This window comes from Toxorhynchites rutilus, chromosome 2 (assembly GCF_029784135.1).
Source record: "Toxorhynchites rutilus septentrionalis strain SRP chromosome 2, ASM2978413v1, whole genome shotgun sequence".
In the NCBI taxonomy this organism is placed as follows: domain Eukaryota; kingdom Metazoa; phylum Arthropoda; class Insecta; order Diptera; family Culicidae; genus Toxorhynchites; species Toxorhynchites rutilus.
Genome location: NC_073745.1, coordinates 182,369,474 through 182,388,441, shown reverse-complemented (window position 1 = coordinate 182,388,441; position 18,968 = coordinate 182,369,474). Strand labels below are relative to the sequence as shown.

Sequence of the window (18,968 nt, the reverse complement as noted above, 5' to 3'; positions counted from 1 at the left end):
TACTCTCTTATTATTAATAAAGTTTTCATGAAACTGGGAAGCCATTTGTTATCAACCGCCCTCACACATTCTGTCACGAAATCAATGGAACAATATCCCGTATCGAATCGTGTCAGGTATTCAAAGAAGAATTAATAAACTCCAAACATCACGAATATTAAGTTGATCCAAGCTACAGAACAGAATCTTTCCAAAAATAATGGCAAGGGTCGATTTTTGTTTGTATTGTTATTAGATGTTGTAGTCTCTGATAAGCTGTCAAAATCGAAGCGAACAATATACAGCCAGAGACAGCACAAATTAATTCTACAACAGGACAACGTCGGGCTACATGTAAATGAAAAGCGTTGATAATTAACTCAGGAACGATTTAAAAGGAAGTTCTCCTTTAAGCACTGTATTCACAAGATGGTTCCAATCGATGGGACACGGATTAGTTAAAACTTTTTTACGAAAAAACCGGGAAACTGTAGAGTTAAAAAAAATCTTTAAATAAATAGTCATCAAGAGATAAGCTGCTTCGATCCTGTCCGTGTATCGTTAATGCTTCCGACGTGGACATCAGGCAGCTGAAAGCAATTTTCGCTACTTCTACTGTAATTGCAAGGGTCATACCACGATCTGTCTTCGTCCAGGCGTCTAAGAACTCCAAAAAGCCACACGTAAGTTGGAGATAAAGGTATAATCATCTGAGAGAAATGATAGCAAGGAACTACATTCGAACGAGGAAAACACAACAAGTTGGTTGAATACAACCGCAGGTTCGTGAAATTTAGGCTTTAGGATAGACGGCATCTTCCGTCTACGAGTATCGATACAATAGCACCTAGTACACGTGTCCAAAAAATCCGTAACCAATTGGAATGGAAGAATTTTCAATTTTTGATCCACGGTAGGGATTATTGGCGACACCGAGTTCCATAGTTAATCTATAGGCCTTCCCAAAATTTGTCAGTGAGTGGTAGGCTCATGCTCTTTTTCTTAGGCCATGACTCACATTATCTCAAACATGGTTAGTATCGACTATAAATAAATCATGAAATAAATTTCATAACTTTTGTTCATGATTGATGTTTAGTTTGTGGGATAACGTTAGGCTCATGCTCATCTATCTCTATGAATAAAAATGGAACGATATGAGCCGTCATTATTTTGTTGTATTCGTCTCTTCCCGTAGATCAATGTTAAGCGATGTTAAAATTTTGAAATTTTATCTTCCATTTTATGTATTCCACGTAACGGAGAAACATGTTATTTTCAAGTGACGAGTTTTGGTAGAAGTAATAGGAAAATTATAGTAAAAGAAAATTGTAAAGGGCCAATTAGAATATCAATCAATGGCGAGTTCTGCGATTGAACCCACGAACGTTTGCTTAGTAAGAAAACGCGAATGTTCGAATGAGTTCTTATTGAAAAATAATTTTGGACGAGACGAAGTTTGCCGGGTCAGCTAGTATCTATATAATTTCGTAAATCCAGCAATAAACGACTAAGCAATAAGCCTACATATTTTCATGGCGCGACATATTTTTAGTTTTATTTTTAATTTAAACACCCCATATGCTCCCGAAATACGTAATAGTACGCAAAAAAATATAAAGTCTCAAAATAATGTAAGATCTCAGACCATTGCGTTCCAATCGTTGCTCTCTCAGAATTGTAAATAAATTGGTGGGAAAAATTGATAAGGAAGATTATGTGGATTTACGATGTAACCATTTTACGGGTAGTGGCAACTATATTTCCACCAACCATTTTATTTTTTGACGTAGAACTACGTCTTTCATTAAGGGTGGCAAATCAGAAAACAGGTCACGTTTTTCTGAAATAAAGTGAACGTTAATAACTATTTTTGTCGCGAACGAATTTTGGCGGTTTACATATCAAACGAATCGAAAGTTTCCTAATTCCCTATTTGTTTGATATGATATACATTCCATTCCCCTGGTGTGTATATGGTTGAAATTCATGAAAACTATAAGCGTTTCCATTTTCCCATACCTTTGTTCTGCTGATTTGTGAACTTTTCTACCAGTGCCTTCAAAAACGAACAACTTATCGACGAGCAACGAAGGGAAATCGTAAGATTTAAAATCTCCTTGAACAAAAGAAAAGAAAAAGAATGAAGGGGAATATTCACCCAGAGTATAAACAGTTGATCTCGTTGAGGAAAATTTTCAACATTCTTCGTGATGACACCGATTGGACAACATCGTTGCTGAAGGAGCTGGACGGCGAAGGATCGAGTGCCTTTCTCAAGGCAATGAGGGTGGAGGTATAGTGCTGGAAGAATAAAGTTTTCCAAGGGCCTTTTTCAAGGCTAGAGATTAATGAACTGAAAAAGTTTAAATTCTCTAATATTCAAAACCTGACTTGATCTGGCAAACTATCAGTATCGTTCTGCATTCAAAGCAATGAACATCGCTTGTTCTTCCTTGTTTTGCGTCATCACATGTCTTCGTTTCGGATTGAGCTGTGGACGCAATTAAGTTACTCACTCGCTGATGTCTCTGCCATTGCAATCGGTCCCTAGGGGCCATGTCATAAATATCGAGCATGTCTTTTGGTTATATGAAAAAATGCAATTAATGGTTCCGGATTCTACCACGAAGTTTTCAATCGGACAACAATCGGACGCGGACGTGTTTTGTTTGTGGTCCGCGTATGGTTTGGTTTGTGATTGCTTTTTTTGTATGACATAGACGAATATATTGTCGTTTCGTTCTCGTAGTTTTTTTTTTGTATTTGCGAAAAAGTACTCTCTCAGCTGCAGTCATTTTGAAACCAGTGAGATTTTCCTGAGCTCCTAACATAGGTGATGAAGATGGGTACAAATTGGCGAAGTTACACATTGAGCGGGCCATTTTTGTTTTTTTTTGTGTATGTGATGGTGTGGATTTCATCGTTTTTGTTGCACTCTCAATCTTCATGAGCTCGAGTTCGTTTGGTGTGCTTTGTTTATCGTCGGCGCGTGCACACACTATTGTGGCGATTGGTTTGCTCGCCTTCGTCTGATGTATTTAGACATATGAACGTTAAGGCAAGGCGCAAATTGAGAAGCGTATAGCGCTGGAAACGAACACGAGACCACCAACACGATTCATACGTGCCACAAACGTAGCGTGGTGGAGCGCATATTCAGTCGAAGTTTGGTGTGAATAACGTGCCACTCGCATACAATGTCTAATTCACACAGTTTTGCGCGATATATTTATTTACTAACACAATCACCCGACCGGTACGACCAGCACGAGAAACTGTGGTTCAGCCACAGCGTCACGCGAGTCGTGTCTGACGAGCGCTCCACAATCTCGCGTCATCTGGCCAATTTGCGCCGTTCTATCTGTTTTCATTAGCCACAAAAACAGGCGCTATATCGCGGCAAGTTACTCGCGCTATACGCGTCTCAACTTGCGCCTGGCCTAAGTGTTTGTTTCTGCACATTCTAACGTGTGCCAAGTGTGAGTGTCGTGGTGAACGTATCACAGCCAGAGGAATCATTGACATGGATGGGTTGAGCCTCAGCTAAGTAAATTTTTTAATGTTTTTCATACACACACTACAGTGCGTCACAGAGATTCCAAAAGTAATCCTGAAAATTATTTCATTCCCAACAGAAATAATCAACTGGCGGCTTTCGGGAAGAGAAAGGTGATAGTGTTTGGAAGTGAGAAATGACCATTTAACAAGATTGAAAGAGACAAATAATAAAAATAAAAAGCAATAGAATCGCGAATCAATCTCTAAAATATATTATATCTGAGCTCTAAAAATTTAAAATTAATATCTGAGGTCCAAAATATCAAATTTGTAAAATGTAAATCCGTAGGTCGTCAATGAAGAATCGTATGTTGTTGTAAATCGCTAACAATGCATCGTGAATCATATAGTTTCATAGAAATCATTAGTTCTGATATATCCGCCATCGGCGTATATTGACACTTGTGAAATGTATTTTATTTATTCATTATGTAATTAATCAGGCAATATATAGTCGTTCCTTCCCTTTTCCTGGTGACTGTAAGGACGTGGCCGGCGTCGTTATCGATTGTTTAAAGTTTGAATCACCGAAAGTTGCACGGTGATAATGGTTTGTTACTCCCATGTACCAGCAATTACTGTACACAATCACAGTCCTTTGTCAAGATCCCGTTCTCCTGCCTCAGACCCATCAACTTTTTCGTCAAAGAAATTTCTTTCGATTTGCACTGTGGTCACGTGTATTCCAGAATTGTTTTAAAATGTTTTTTTTCCTGCATTGTAGTGACTTTCAACACTTTTGGTTGGTTCGTCACTTAACTTCCATTCTTGGAAGAATGTCGAGAGTGAGAATTGAACTCGTGACTTTTAGCGTAAGAGGTACGGATGTTACCACTACGCCAGATCCTGAAATATAGACATAAAGCCAATTTATATGTTGATCTCGCGAAGAGAAGAGTGAATCATGGATCAACCATTTTCAGTTGATTCAACAAAAACGTAAAAAATCCACACTTTTCAGGGCTATTACAACATTCAAAAGTATAAAAAAGAAATGTCGTATATTGTCAATATATGGCAACACTTAAACATATCTTGTGTTGTACTTATCGAGTCCACCAAGCAAGAAATTCCCCATATTTTACGTTTTTACTACCTGCGAGATAAAAATGCAACGAAGGCGACCGAAAAAATTCGTGTAGTTAATGGACCCGATACTGTAACGATTCACACAGCAAAGCGTTGGTTTGATCGATTTCGTTCTTGTGTAGTGGCTGTCGAAGATACACCCCGTACTGATAGGCCAATCGTCGTGGAAACCGATAAAATCGTTGAAATCATCCAAGTAGACCGGCATGTGAGCACTCGCTCGATTGACCAGGAACTGGGTATAGACCATGAAACCGTTTGGAACCATTTGCAGAAGATTGGATTCTGAAAAACAGGAAGTGGGTTATATCTATGGTATAACCGCAAGGGTGACGTAGGACTATCGTTGATGTAGAGATCATTTGTTTGAAGTTGAATCTAAATCCATTCTGAATGAATGGATAAATGAATATTTGGGGGACTTCGAAAATGAGAGCGTTACGTTGGAGGTTTTATGCATCCAATATAGGATACGAATAACCTTGTTCTGAAGAATAAGCTTTCCTGCTAACTGTATTTGATTGACAAATCACAAACCCAAATGTATTATATGGATATTTTATGGATAGAAAACATTAAAATAAACTCTTTCGCTTGAATGTAATTTTCAATTCCAAGGGGAACTGGCAGATTATTTTCCAGCAACGATTAGATATTTCCACATTTTCCTCGATACTGGAAGCCCACCAGTGGTTAATGCTAATTCGATAACCATCTGTTAATAGCACTTGATTGAAACATATTTGGTCACAGTGTTACATGGATAGAAAACATTCAAATAAACTCTTTCACATGAATGTATTTTTAAATTCCCAGAGGAACTGGCAGAATATTTTCCGGATCTTTCTCGATGCTGAATGGCATCCAAACGGAAAGAATTCCGTGCGTGTATGTGTGTGTGTAGCGGCTGCTTCAATGGTCACCTTCTCTTCTCCTGAAGGATCGGCTTCTCTGTGCTCCCTCACGGTTTCAAACAAACTGCTTGCGTTTCAGGGCAGATCCTTCGCCGTCCAGCACCCTCAGCAACGATGTTGTCCTGTCGATGTCCTCACGAAAAATGAATGCTTCTCACCACCAGAATATCGCTTAAGTATGCTTTTTGTGCGTGATTGAATCGAGAGAAGGCGTGGTTTACGATGGCAATTTGGAAGGCAAACTAGAGGGGAATGAACTCTCTGAGCTCGGAACTTTCGGCGACTGAGCAATAATCGATTGCGGGCGCATACAATATTGGATACGGAAATATCCTACTGATGGGGAAGAATAATCTTCAGAAGCTATCCTGTTAATTGCGATTGATTAAAAAATCACAAAACCAAATGTATTTGGTCACAGTGTTACATGGATAGAAAACATTCAAATAAACTCTTTCATATGAATGTATTTTTAAATTTCCAGAGGAACTGGCAGACCTTTCTCGATGCTGAATGGCATCCAAACGGAATGAATTCTGCGCGTGTATGTGTCGATCCTTCGCCGTCCACCTCCTCCAGCACGTTAGGAACGATGTTGTCTTGTCGATGTCCTCACGAAAAATGAATGTGTCTCACCACCAGAATATCGCTTAAGTATGCTTTTTGTGTGTGATTGAATCGAGAGAAGGTGTGGTTTACGATGGCAATTTGGAAGGCAAACTAGAGGGGAATGAACTCGCTGAGCTCGGAACTTTCGGCGACTGAGCAATAATCGATTGCGTACGCATACAATATTGGATACGGAAATATCCTACTACTGATGGGGAAGAATAATCTTCAGAAGCTTTCCTGCTAATTACACTTGGTTGAAAAATTACAAAATCAAATGTATTTGATCGCTGTGTTATATGGTTAGAAAACATTAAAATAAACTCTTTCACATGAATGTATTTCTAAATTCCCAGAGGAACTGGTAGTTTATTTTCCAGAAATGATTAGATCTTTCCGGAACTTTCTCGATACTGAATGGCATCCAAACGGAAAGAATTCCGCGCGTGTATGTGTGTGTAGCGATGTCTTCCCGGGGAACCGTTTGTGGCATCACTCTCCTCCTGATGGATTCCCTTCTGGCCTAGGGTGCACAAACAGGCTCTTGGTGACACCGTTCATCCGCGCTTTCATGATAAACGAAGAGCTTCACCACAACCGCGACAACATGCTCCAATCGCTGTTCAATTAGAATTGAGTGGATTTCCGAGCGGCGCTCGCTTATATACCGATTGGTGATTTCAATAGCCTGTTTTGAAAGCAATTTTAAGACTATTGAAACAAGTTTTTGGATTAAAAAGTAACAAGTATAGAACGCGTAGACGTTTTATCTTTCGAATGAAGTGTTTATCATACCATTTCGTTCAGTTGTTTAGGAGCTATTAACGCTCAAAATCTCGGTCTCCGGCGTAACGCTTTCGTTTTCGAAACTTTGATTTTACACCCCGGTATAGAAATGAAAGACGTAGTCCTACGTCAAAAGCTGGATGTATGAGTGCCACACGAGATGACGCAATAAAATCTTTTAGACAGAATCAACGCCTGCGACGCACTGCTGAAACGGAACGAACTCGACCCATTTTTGAAGAAGATGATGACTGATGATGAAAAGTGGATCACGTACGACAACCTAAAGCGAAAAAAAACGTGGTCGATGCGCGGTGAGCCGGCCCAAACCATCGCCAAGCCCGGATTGACGGCCAGGAAGGTTTTGCTGTGAGTTTGGTGGGATTGGAAGGGAATCATCCACTATGAGCTGCTCAACTATGGCCAGACCCTCAACTCGGTTCTCTACTGTGAGCAGCTTGATCGTTTGAAGCAGGCGATTGACCAGAAGCGACCAGAAATGATCAATAGGAATGGTGTTGTTTTCCACCAGGACAACGCTCGGCCTCACACATCTTTAATGACCCGCCAGAAGCTCGGATGGGATGTCCTATTGCACCCACCGTATAGTCCGGACCTGGCTCCAAGTGATTATCAACTCTTCCGGTCCATGCAAAACGCTCTTGATGATACTAAGTTGGCCTCAAAAGAGGCTTGCGAAAACTGGCTGTCTGAGTTTTTTTTTGCAAATAGGGAGGGGGTTTTATAAGGGGGGGGGGTATAATGGAGTTGCCTTCTTAATGGTAACAAGTTTGCGAACAAAACGGTGCATATTTGACTTAAATTGGATATTTTTTAAGTATGTTAAATAAAGCGTCAAATTTCGATCAGAAATACGACATTTCTTTTTCCCAACCCTATGGTTTAACACTCCACCCCCTCTCTAAAGGGGGGGGCTGCCATACAAATGAAACAAAAGTTACAGGGGGCCCAAAAACACAAACTTCTGCATAACTCGAGAGCTAATCAAGCACAATTTGGGGTTTGAGGGTTTTTGAGAAATATGAGAAATGTTTCTATGATGGTATGACACCCCTCTGGAATGGTTCCATAAAAATATTACACATATTTCAACAAAAAATATTCCAACCAAACAAGACAATTGAAAATTTTCGGAAAACTCTGAAGGAAAGAGGGAAAATTCGGAAAATTAACACAACAGAAGCAGGGAAAACTCAAAATAGAGTATCGCATTACAAACAAATTAATAAATGTATATTTTAATATTGTTTTGACGTATCAAATCCGCTTCATCCAGGAAGCGGAGCGGAATATGTAAACAATATCTGAAATTAGAAATTTCATATTTCACCTATTGGCTATGAGATTATTTACTCAACATCAATCAATCAATCATACAATCGCATCATGACTAGTGAAGAACACAGATGACAAAAACCTACTATGCGTTAGAACTACATATTTATTCAGTGCAGGCAAATAGTCTATAATGGAGCAAATGACGTTCTAGATATTTGTCTTTTCGATGGCCTTTTTCTGCAGTTTATTGCTGCTAATTATTACGGATTAATCGTTTCCACGCTGGGCACAGTTTGCTGCTATAGAAAGCTTTTATTTGCGTAATTACGTATGTGTGTGTCCAGTTTGGTCCTCTTCAGAGGACGTATAATGGAAATACCTTATAGCTTATTTCCGAGCTTCTACAAATAAGAACCAATTAACCTAATTCCGGACATGAGCCAGATTGTGGGGCTTTTTCAATTACAGCACAATAAATATCACTCCGTCTTACACACAACTTTCACATCAGTGATATTGAATTTTATGAATTTCTGCGGAATTTGTGCTATGTGCATTTGGCGATATTTGATTTATTCATCCAATGTTGTGAACCATCCCCCATGTTAAAGCGAAACAGAGATCCTATCGGACTCAACTCGGATATAACTATGCGAAAGAACGACAATCTTCCACGCGTATTGCTTTTTTTCCTAGGCTACGCAAACGGCATCAGAAGATAAAAAGGGCAGATTTTATGATGACATGGCGCCTTCATTATCGCGTGACATGTATTTAACGATATTAGAATTCCACTGAGAACATTCATGGAGGAGATTTGCTCACATTTTATTTGTGGACAGAAAACAATAATCCTAGAAATGTCGTTGGAAACAGTTTGTTATCTATTGTAGTAAAGAGAAAAAAAACTATCAAAAACTCAGATTCCAAAAGTAGTTTCACCGTTTCATCCGTTTCAGGATGAAGACGCTTGCTTTGTGACGGAAGTTGCGCTTAATTTGTTTGAATTGATCCTGTTACATTGCAGAGATTCAAAGCTTCATATTATGCTAAGAATTTGAATAAACAACCTCGAAGACAATACTTTGAATAGTCGTAACGACATAAACGTTGGTCACTTTTTCCATTTATGTCGTTTGCAGTGTAGCAAGGTGTTCACAATGTTGAAACAGATGTACAACACCTAAATAAAAAAAAGTCAAACAAGTTGGGAGAATGAACGGGAACGTTGGTAAATAAGTTCCTTCACGTGTCACATAGCTCAGACAGCTTATGAGTGTGGATTTGTGATAATTTATTTTCTTCAACTCAATTCACGGTACAACCATGTGTCCATATCTATCAGCGTATACATATAACATGAGTTACGCACACTGCACACTTCAACGTGTTTAGTTCTGAGTCCAGTGGCGTGATTGACTTGGACAGAACAGTATAATTTGAATAAAGTTATAAATATGTTATTACTGCTCGTGATGATCGCTCATGACTCATCTTATAATACCCATTATAAATGATGCTGTGGTTAGTGTTCAGGGATGGCAAACAAAAAAAATGATACGAAGAAACGGCAAACGCAAATTAACTTTTGGGCATCCCTGAAATTGCACGAATACTAACGGTATGTACAGGAAGAAGTCATTCATCTCTTTGGGAATGGGGACTTTACATTCCGCATGAAATATTTTGAAACGTGCGCACGCCGGACGCTCATCTTTACCGCATGTTGACAGATTCGATAGCGCAGTTCATCTTTCTCAGGATGTCAGTTGATCACGAATCTTAAGCGTTTCGTGAAGCGAATGTTTCCGAACGTAAGAAGAATTAGTGAACGGAACTTTTCTTGCTTTGTTTTTAACGCACGGATCTGTTTTAGGTAGTACATATCTCAGGCCAATCAGGTTCAATGTTTTATTTTTATTTGACAAACATATCACTGAACAATTCCATAATTCTCGATTATATCTATGGATTGGAGAAAATCTTTTCTTGTTCTGTTTGTTTCCTACCGCCAATCAAGTAACGGCCCCGAAACAATGTATTTATCAACAAAATCATGAAAGTAACGTTTGCGTCATTCTCATTGAGATTTGGGAGATTTGGGAGTCACATAACATCCTATGGCCGTATTTGAAGTCAGTTTTAACATGGAACGCCAAACATTATTTGTCAACAATTTTTTTAATCGTGATCAATTATTGTGATCACTCTTACTGTTATCTTACCCAACCGGTACATGCATATGTTTTATGATACCAATAATTCGATCAAGTGGACAATCGTGGCTACTGCATGCAATATCAGTTCATTGCACTGCTCACCTAACTATGACACAAATGCAACTAAATTATGTTATATTGGAGAGTGCCATTCAGTTCGCCCATATGCGAGCCGTGGATAAGTCAATGATTTGATTGAATCACATCACTGTCCCGTGCGTTTCAACCACTTAGAAGCAATATGATTTAAACGAAGGCATTTTATATGTTAACGAGCACGCGGGAAGTGAAAGTTATAGAGTCAAAAATCTCCAATGAGTTTCGCGATCCTACCTGCTCGAAAGCATTATCCTGCTTATTTGTACTATCAGTTCGGGAACTGTTGTAAATTGCAAAATTGGATATATTTAACAGAAATTCTATCGTATTGCCATCTTCCATGGAAAGATCTAGTAAATCAGTCGAGGCATATAATGGTGTAAATCAATTAACTTTATCTCAACAGCAGATGCGAAGTCAGAAGTAAATTAGAATGAAAGTTATTGCTTGATGTTATTTGAATACTTAAGGGGGTAGTACACTATGAACATCATAAAAAGTATGTGATTTTCGCGATTTTTTTTAATGAGAAAATAAATTACTATGATTAATCTGATATCACAGTTTTATTAGGTATATATTACTTAACAAACAAAAAATGAATTGGTGCCAATTGGACTGTCCCCTGAATAGTCGCAACCGGTTTATTGAATCCTTGGGAGTTCTACAAGTTTTTCTAGAGAACCGATTTCAGCCAATAATTTTTTTTACGTAATCTTGGATATATTTCCGGTCATCATACATAGAATTTTTTTCAAAATATTGATTTTTGACAAAATGGCGAAATTTTTTGTAAAAAAAATTGCGTTTTGCCTCAAAAATCGAGACAAAAACATATACCAAAATTTTATTTTTCAATATATCAAAAACATCCTACGATGACAGGAAATTTGATGGAGAATATGAGAAAAGATGTTTCATCAAAATCAGATGGACTGTTCCGGAGACGAACTTCCACAAGTTTGCAAAGCTTAGTTTCGAGAAAAACGCGTTTTAAATTTTGGATCCGCGCTTCTTACGCAAAATCTTAAGTCCACTAATTAGCTTGTAACGTTGGAACGGAGCATTGGCCGAACCTGGTACAAAACCTGCAGTAAATTAGACATCCCAGGGAACATTTTAGGCCAGATTTTTTTTTATTTCTTCAAGTTTCCATAGTTTCCATAGTGTACTACCCCCATGAGACACCTAGTCCTGTCCTTTACTTTATCATGTTTCTATAAACTACGTAATATTTCCACCAAATCTTATCTATATAATACAAATTATTATCAGGCATAATTCTAATTCAAGACGCCCTAGGAAACCAATTCGCTATCAAAGTTGGATGGTTACCCTCCAAAACATTACCAGAAGAAATGCCATTGAGACAGATTCGACAAAGAGATACAATAGCCAGACATATACCGCAGCCCGTACCTCAACCAACCAATCGACATTCGCGAACTTAACCTGACACTGAACTTCGCCAAGGGTAGATCAGCGGGATCGGACGAGAAAGGTTATCCGCTCATTGAGATTTATGATCGTATCTGAACTGAGCGCGATTTCTATAGGTAAAGGTCCAGCAACCTGATCGTCCCGATTAAGAAACCAAACAAAATTGTGCCGCCGTACCTCGAAGGCCTGGTAGGCTTTCGATAATATGTGTTTCGTTCGGGCTGCGGAACCAACATATACTTGGCCACCTTGGGCCATACTCTGAACGAGGCAAAAACGGAAAATTTCATACCGAGCTAGCAGCGCTAGACGTTGCCAAATCATGTAACCGCGCTTGGACACCGACACACACTTTCCTCTGTGATGAGTTTCCTGGGCATCCTTTGTTTCCGGATAATAATTGGAAACCGAAAATCGAAGGAATTCGCCGAAGTAACAGAAGTTCCCCACAGCTCCGTGTTAGCCGTGGTAAGCTTCAAATATCGAGACCCTACTAAAGAGCATTCGCATCTTTGTATACTCAGACGGCGTGATGCTAATGATAGTGGGCACATTCGTCAAACTTGTTAAACGGAAGCTTACTCAAGCCGGCCATCCTAAATACGCCAACTGTCACCTTCTTAAAGCGGGTAACACAAGTCACAAAGTCAATGACATCCCGATTTAGATCCATAGTCATCCCAAGACGGAAAACAATTCGAATCCTTGAAGTCACCATAGACCGGATGCTTTTCTTCAGCCAGCACTACGGTAGAGTTAAGAATGATTGCTGTCGTCGCATCTTCCTACTCTGAAGTCTTGCCGGCCGACAATTCCAACCGGAATAGAAGGCTGAACGTCTGCAAAGCCAAAGCGAACTCCCACCTCTCCTATTCATGCTATTAGGAATCCAGACCTAGCAGGACAAATTCGTTCCTACATACAACGACGAAGCCGACGAAGAACACATTTCACAAAAATAGTTCCGGCTTTTGACTTGAATGGGTGAGTGTCCAAACTAATCGAGCAAAGATTAGTCCAAAAATGGCAAGATGATGTTCGACGTGGAACCCAGAAATTCTTCCTACGCAAAATTAAAGCGACTACTTATAAGTGGGTGGATCTCTGGGAACACCTTGACTAAAAGGTAAACTCCAGATTGAGAACCGGGTATACTGCGTTTGCCTACAGCATAGGTTGAAACAGAGACATCATTCGAATCCAATGCGAATTGTGCCGCAGTCTCCAGTCAGTGGAACATGTTTTATGCCACTATCCACAAGACGAAGGTCCAAGGACACTATACGCGATACGAGGGAGTATCAGAGATGCACTATGTAATGATACCTCCACAATTGATGTGTTGATTTTGTACTTAAAGGACCAGTCTTCAGAAAACAAACGCAGCGCAGCGCTTGAGTTTAATTTTCATCAGCGCGCGCTCAAAAAAAACTTGTATTCTCTCTTGGTGCGAAGAGCACAAAATTTATAAGCACGACAGCGCAAAATGTACCCGGCGCAGAACTCAGATACTAAACATTTCTTCTCACTTGTGTGATATGCGTCTCATTCTATACACACACACACATGCACATAAAATTCTAGCGCCCGCTCTGTCATAGTTCGTTCTAAGCAAAGCATAAAAACAACAGCGGGCCCCCATTTGAACCGTATACGCTTGTGTAAAGAAAAATACCTCAACAGAGAGAGCAATCCAGATTCAAGCGCGCAGTATAGAAATACGGCGCAAATTTCAGCGTAAAACTCAGCTTAAAACTGGGCGTAAGAACGGCGCTGACAATCAAACGTTTCATCTGTATTTCGGAGCGTGCTCATTCGCCAGAGCGCATGTGTGCACAAGGAGTGAGAGCTCAACTGGGTACAAAAATCTTGTTGCGCATCAGCACCGAGTTGCATTCTGAAGACTATAAAGGACAACATCATGTACAACCGGACGTTATCCACAACACCAAACATGAATCACTTGAAGAGAGGAGGAAGAAGACCCAACTGACAAAAGACTTTGCTGTGATGCCTGCTGTCTGTGGGGACCCACCCTCTCCAAAGAACATACGGGGATCGAATGAAGTTTGGCGACACAACCACTCAAACGGACACGATAACCGCCGTGATGGGTGAATAAACTAAAGCCGGACAAACCGGCAAAGAGACTTCCTCGCCCAACGTACGTACTAACTAGACATAGCACCTCTTGATCACCACTTGTTCAGATCGATGCAATATTGGTGTAAAACATGAAGAAATCACCAAACTAACCGGCAAACTCAGAGTACACTGAGATCTTTTTACACGTGATTGATGCTTGATATCATTTAGGATATTATTTATAAACATATCTGTGAAACGATCAAAATGAAACATCAATACCGTTAGCTAAGCTAGGAGATTGTTGCATCGAAACGGGACCGATGCACACAAGGGCAAATACAAATGGCAACTAAAAGTAGCGAATGAGTGCTAATTACACATACAGCATTCAAACAAATTCAAAGTTTCGCGCAAGGAAAACAAGCAACACACAAACTTAAACACTGGTGGCTTGAAGCGACTTAATATACACTAGGGTGCCAATGAATGTATGGGAAACAATTGACCCTCAGATTACAAAAAGTAACCATATAAAAAATGTTCACCACCTCGACAAAACACCCTGTGCAAAATTCCAGCTCAATCGGACTTACGGGAGAGTGGCGCAAATCGGTCAAAGTTTGAGTTTTTTGAAAATCGAAAAAAAATTTGATGCAAAAAATTGCATTGCAAAAATTGCATGAAACGTCGAGATCTAGTGTCATTGAGCTGATATTTGGCATAGGGTGTTTTTTCGAGGTGGTAAACATTTTTATGGGGTAACTTTTTTAAATCAGAGACACACATTTATAATCATTTTGCAATCTTCTCAAAATAAAATCTTTTGTTACTATTGTTAGCCTCGAAAAAAGACGAATGCTTAATGAGGTGTAATTTCAGTTGTATTGCGTAGACATAATCCTTCGTGGATTATGTGACTTGGTGACAGTTTTACGACTGGAACGCGAAACTGAATCACACAAAGCATTCCAGCAGAAGATTTTTTTCCTTCCGAGCCAACGATGCTGGCCCAGCTTGATTTTTCCCCACATGATGAGGCGAAAAACATGCCCAGATGCCCAGCGAGTGAAATATTCACTTGCGTCCACTGCTCGAAGGGAAATGAAGTTGATCCAAAACAAAGGAGAATAAGCGATGTTCGCTGTTTTGGGTACAGTGAGAGACTGAAAATTTTCGACGCTCGTCAGCACAGCGAGTCTGCTTCCGAGATCACCAAACGAAACTCTGTTGATCATTTTCCTCAGAGGAGATGCAATATGTATTTATATGCTATCGACAGCGTACTTACTGTGTAAGGGTAGAGTTTACGTCGCAAATATTCTCTTTTCGTTATCCCCTTTATTCTTTCTATTTTATTTTTCTATCATCAGGGAAAAGGCATTACATCTATTTTTTGATCCAGCCTTTGTTAAAAAGCCCTCTTTTCGAGAGTGGTTTTTCGGATTTTTGAAGCGATGTTCTCTGAAGCTTTATGAGTTCAGCAGGCGAAACCGCTGAGATAATCTAGAAAAGGGAGTACTATTCTCATCAAGTATTCAACGAGGAAGAGAGTGGTAAAGGCATGGATCCATGGGATGTCATTCCCATGGATCAAGGCCTATGTTGAAGAGAAAAAATTTTACTTTCATGCTCATCTGCTTGTCGATAATGCCCCGGACATCCCATAAACGATCACTTCAATGTGAAATAAGTCTTCTTGTCACCAAACACGACGTCCCTAATACAAACTCATGAGATTGGCTTTCCCAATTTTCAATTTAAAGAAGCATTTCATAGGCAGGACAATACGACATATTTTGAAGAAGTTTGAAAATGAGAGGAAATATTGCAATTTAGGCTCCGCCCGATGGCAATTTACTCACACAATCTAAGCGTAAAAGCAGAATTTTCAAGTTCTATTAACTAGTACTGGTCCTGCCAGCGAGCGGCCAACATTTCTTTGGAGGTTTTTTGGAGATTTCTTGGACACACACATATTGTTGGTTTTTCTGCGTTGCCAAATGTAGATTGAAATGGTTACCTTTAGGCGGTTTTTGGTGATAAGAAGAGTGGAATAACGGTGGTTATGATACAAAAAATTTTATTGCCCATGGACATCAACATAATAACATAAGAAGATATTTTTCTAGTAAGAAGTTAGTCTAATTCGATGAGGAGTTGTGAGGTTATTTTTATTTTTTATTTATTCATCGTCTTCGAGAGTATCGTACAGACTGGTTATACTTATGATATATTCTTAATCCTAGCTTTAAAATAATCTTTGGTCATGTTGAAATCAAAAATTTGGCAGACATTGTTGAAGGCTCGAAGGCAGGAACTGAATGGATTATTGTAGCCATAGCATGTTCTATGTCCGGGAACAGCAATTAATGCGGAGAAACGCAGCTGACGTTGAGGAACGTTTATTGGAATATGCAGAAGAAGATCGGCACACTCGATGTTTTCACTGAGGATGTCGAATACAATCAGTCGTTGCATCTTCAGTCGCCTTGCCGTGAGCAATTCCAAGTCGATTAGACGACAACGTTCCGAATAATGGGGAAGATGGACGGGATCATTCCACGGGAGATGTCGCAATGCAAATCGAATGAAACATTTCTGTACACGCTCGATACGTACAATCTCGGAAACGTGGTATGGGGCCCAGACCGGTGCAGCGTACTCTAAGTTGCTCCTCACTAAACTACAGTACAAAGCTTTTAGTGCATATACGTCGGTGAACTGTGACGCATTCCGACGTATAAATCCCAGGATAGAGAATGCTTTGGAGGTGATAGCTGAGATGTGATCGTGGAAACGTAGCTTTGAGTCCATGATAACACCCAAGTCACGGATAGAATGTACACGATCCAAGAAAAGAGTGTCGATCTTGTATCGGTAGTCTATCGGCTCGTAGCAACGACTAAAGGTGATCACCTTGCACTTACTTGTGTTCACACGCATGCCGTTGTCTTTGCACCACTGCGCTAGAGAATCGATATCGGCCTGCAAGCTGCAGCAGTCCGCAGCTGATTTGATGACTCGGAAAATTTTAAGGTCGTCGGCAAACAATAGTTTTCCAGAAGATATTCGTAGGCACAAGTCATTAATGAAGATTACAAATATCAATGGCCCTAGTACACTTCCTTGGGGGACTCCGGACGCTATATCGAATGTTGTGGATCGTGCTGAGTTCACCTCAACAAAAGCTTTCCTACCGGTCAGGTAAGACATCAACCAATCGGATATCCAATCAGGAAAACCCATGTGCTTCATTTTTCTCACTGTAAGAATATGCGGAACAGTATCGAAAGCCTTCGAGAAATCAATATAAACAGAGTCCACTTGATTTCTGTGTTCAACTTCACGAAAGAGCACGTTGGTGTAGCATAATAAATTGGACGTTGTGGAACGATGGGGTACAAATCCATGCTGGAACTCAGATATCATCGATTTCGCTGCAGACAGTAGCACTGTGTGGATCAGTGATTCGAGTAGCTTCCCTAGGCAACAAAGGATGGATATTCCACGGTAATTTTCAACGCGCCGCAAGCTGCCTGATTTGTAGATAGGAATCATCTTCGCAGTTTTCCATAGGCTAGGGAATGTTCTTTCCTCGAGCGACTTGTTAAAGAGTATTGTCAGAGGAAAGGCCAATGATGGAGCGCAGTTCTTCAACAGGATAGGTGCTAAGTCGTCCACTCCAGTTCCTTTCGTCGCGTCTAGTTTTTGCAATGATCTTAAAACTTCCTCGTGGGTAAAATTGAAGAATGGTAGGTGGATATGATGCGACGGTAGGTTGCGAAAACATCCAGATCCTGGTTGAGGCAGCTCAGTCTTGAACACGCTTTGGAAGAATCGTCGAAAAAGATCAGCAACTTCATCAGGTAGGTTTGCTGTTGTGTTACCGTATTCGACAACTTGTGGTACTCGATTACTCGCTCTTTGCTCTCTAACGAATTTCCAGAACGCCGTAGGGTTCCGTTTCATATCAGATTGAAGTCTCTGCTGGTAGGCCCTGTAGCTGTTCTCTACAAGATCCTTATAGCATGTTTCCACGATGCGAAGAGATTCACGGTTTTCGTTTGATTTATCGATGAAGAATCGTTTGCGTGCTTTACGCAGTTTGTTTCGCAGCCTTCGCAACTCTGCAGTCCACCAAGGCTTCCTGGTGTTCCTATTAATAGAACGGTGGCGTCGGGGTACTTTCGAATGTATGATCTCAAACAGGGTATCATAAAACATATGGGTGGCGGAATCAACTGTACGATCTTGAAGAAGTACCTCCCATTCGACCAATGAAAATACGCTATTTAAAGAGTTGAAATCACATCGTCTAAAATCCAGGTCAAAGGAATCAGTTGTGGCTGAAATATGCACACAGCTCTGCATGTCTATTTGTAGTTCGAATGGTGGGTGGTGCGGATCAACGGGTAGAAGTGGTGATATCGGCGGCTGGCCTTCAAAATTATCGGGAGCGTTTGTAAAAACCAAATCAAGTAGTCTGCCATTGATGTTTGGAATAGAGTTGATTTGTACGAGGCCATAGGATGAGATGGATTCAGTTAGCACGAGTTCTGGATCGCTAGAAGCATTCACAGGCAAGTATCCGTTGACATCCTCATCAAAACCCCATTGCAGATGCGGAAGATTATAATCGCCGAGCAATAAAACGATATCGTTAGCCGAAGATCGGTCCGTCAAGGACTGAACAGCGAAAGTGTGGTTGGAATACAACGCCGTCTCAGAGTTTGGTCGAAAGTAAATGCCGAGGAGGTACAAATATCGGTTGGATAGTTTCACACAAACTACCATTTGCTCAAGCGTACTACAATGAGGTATCGAAACCTCGGTACAGTGCAGTGTGGCTTTCACTGCGACAAGCACTCCGCCACCTCTTGTGAGG

The 18,968-nt window shown here is 40.2% G+C and overlaps 1 protein-coding gene across 4 annotated transcripts in view; it reads right to left on the bottom strand.

Moving 5' to 3' along the window:
- The window catches only part of LOC129765304 (uncharacterized), a 163,165-nt gene that overhangs the window by 84,485 nt on the left and 59,712 nt on the right, over positions 1–18,968 (bottom strand). The window lies entirely within an intron of this gene.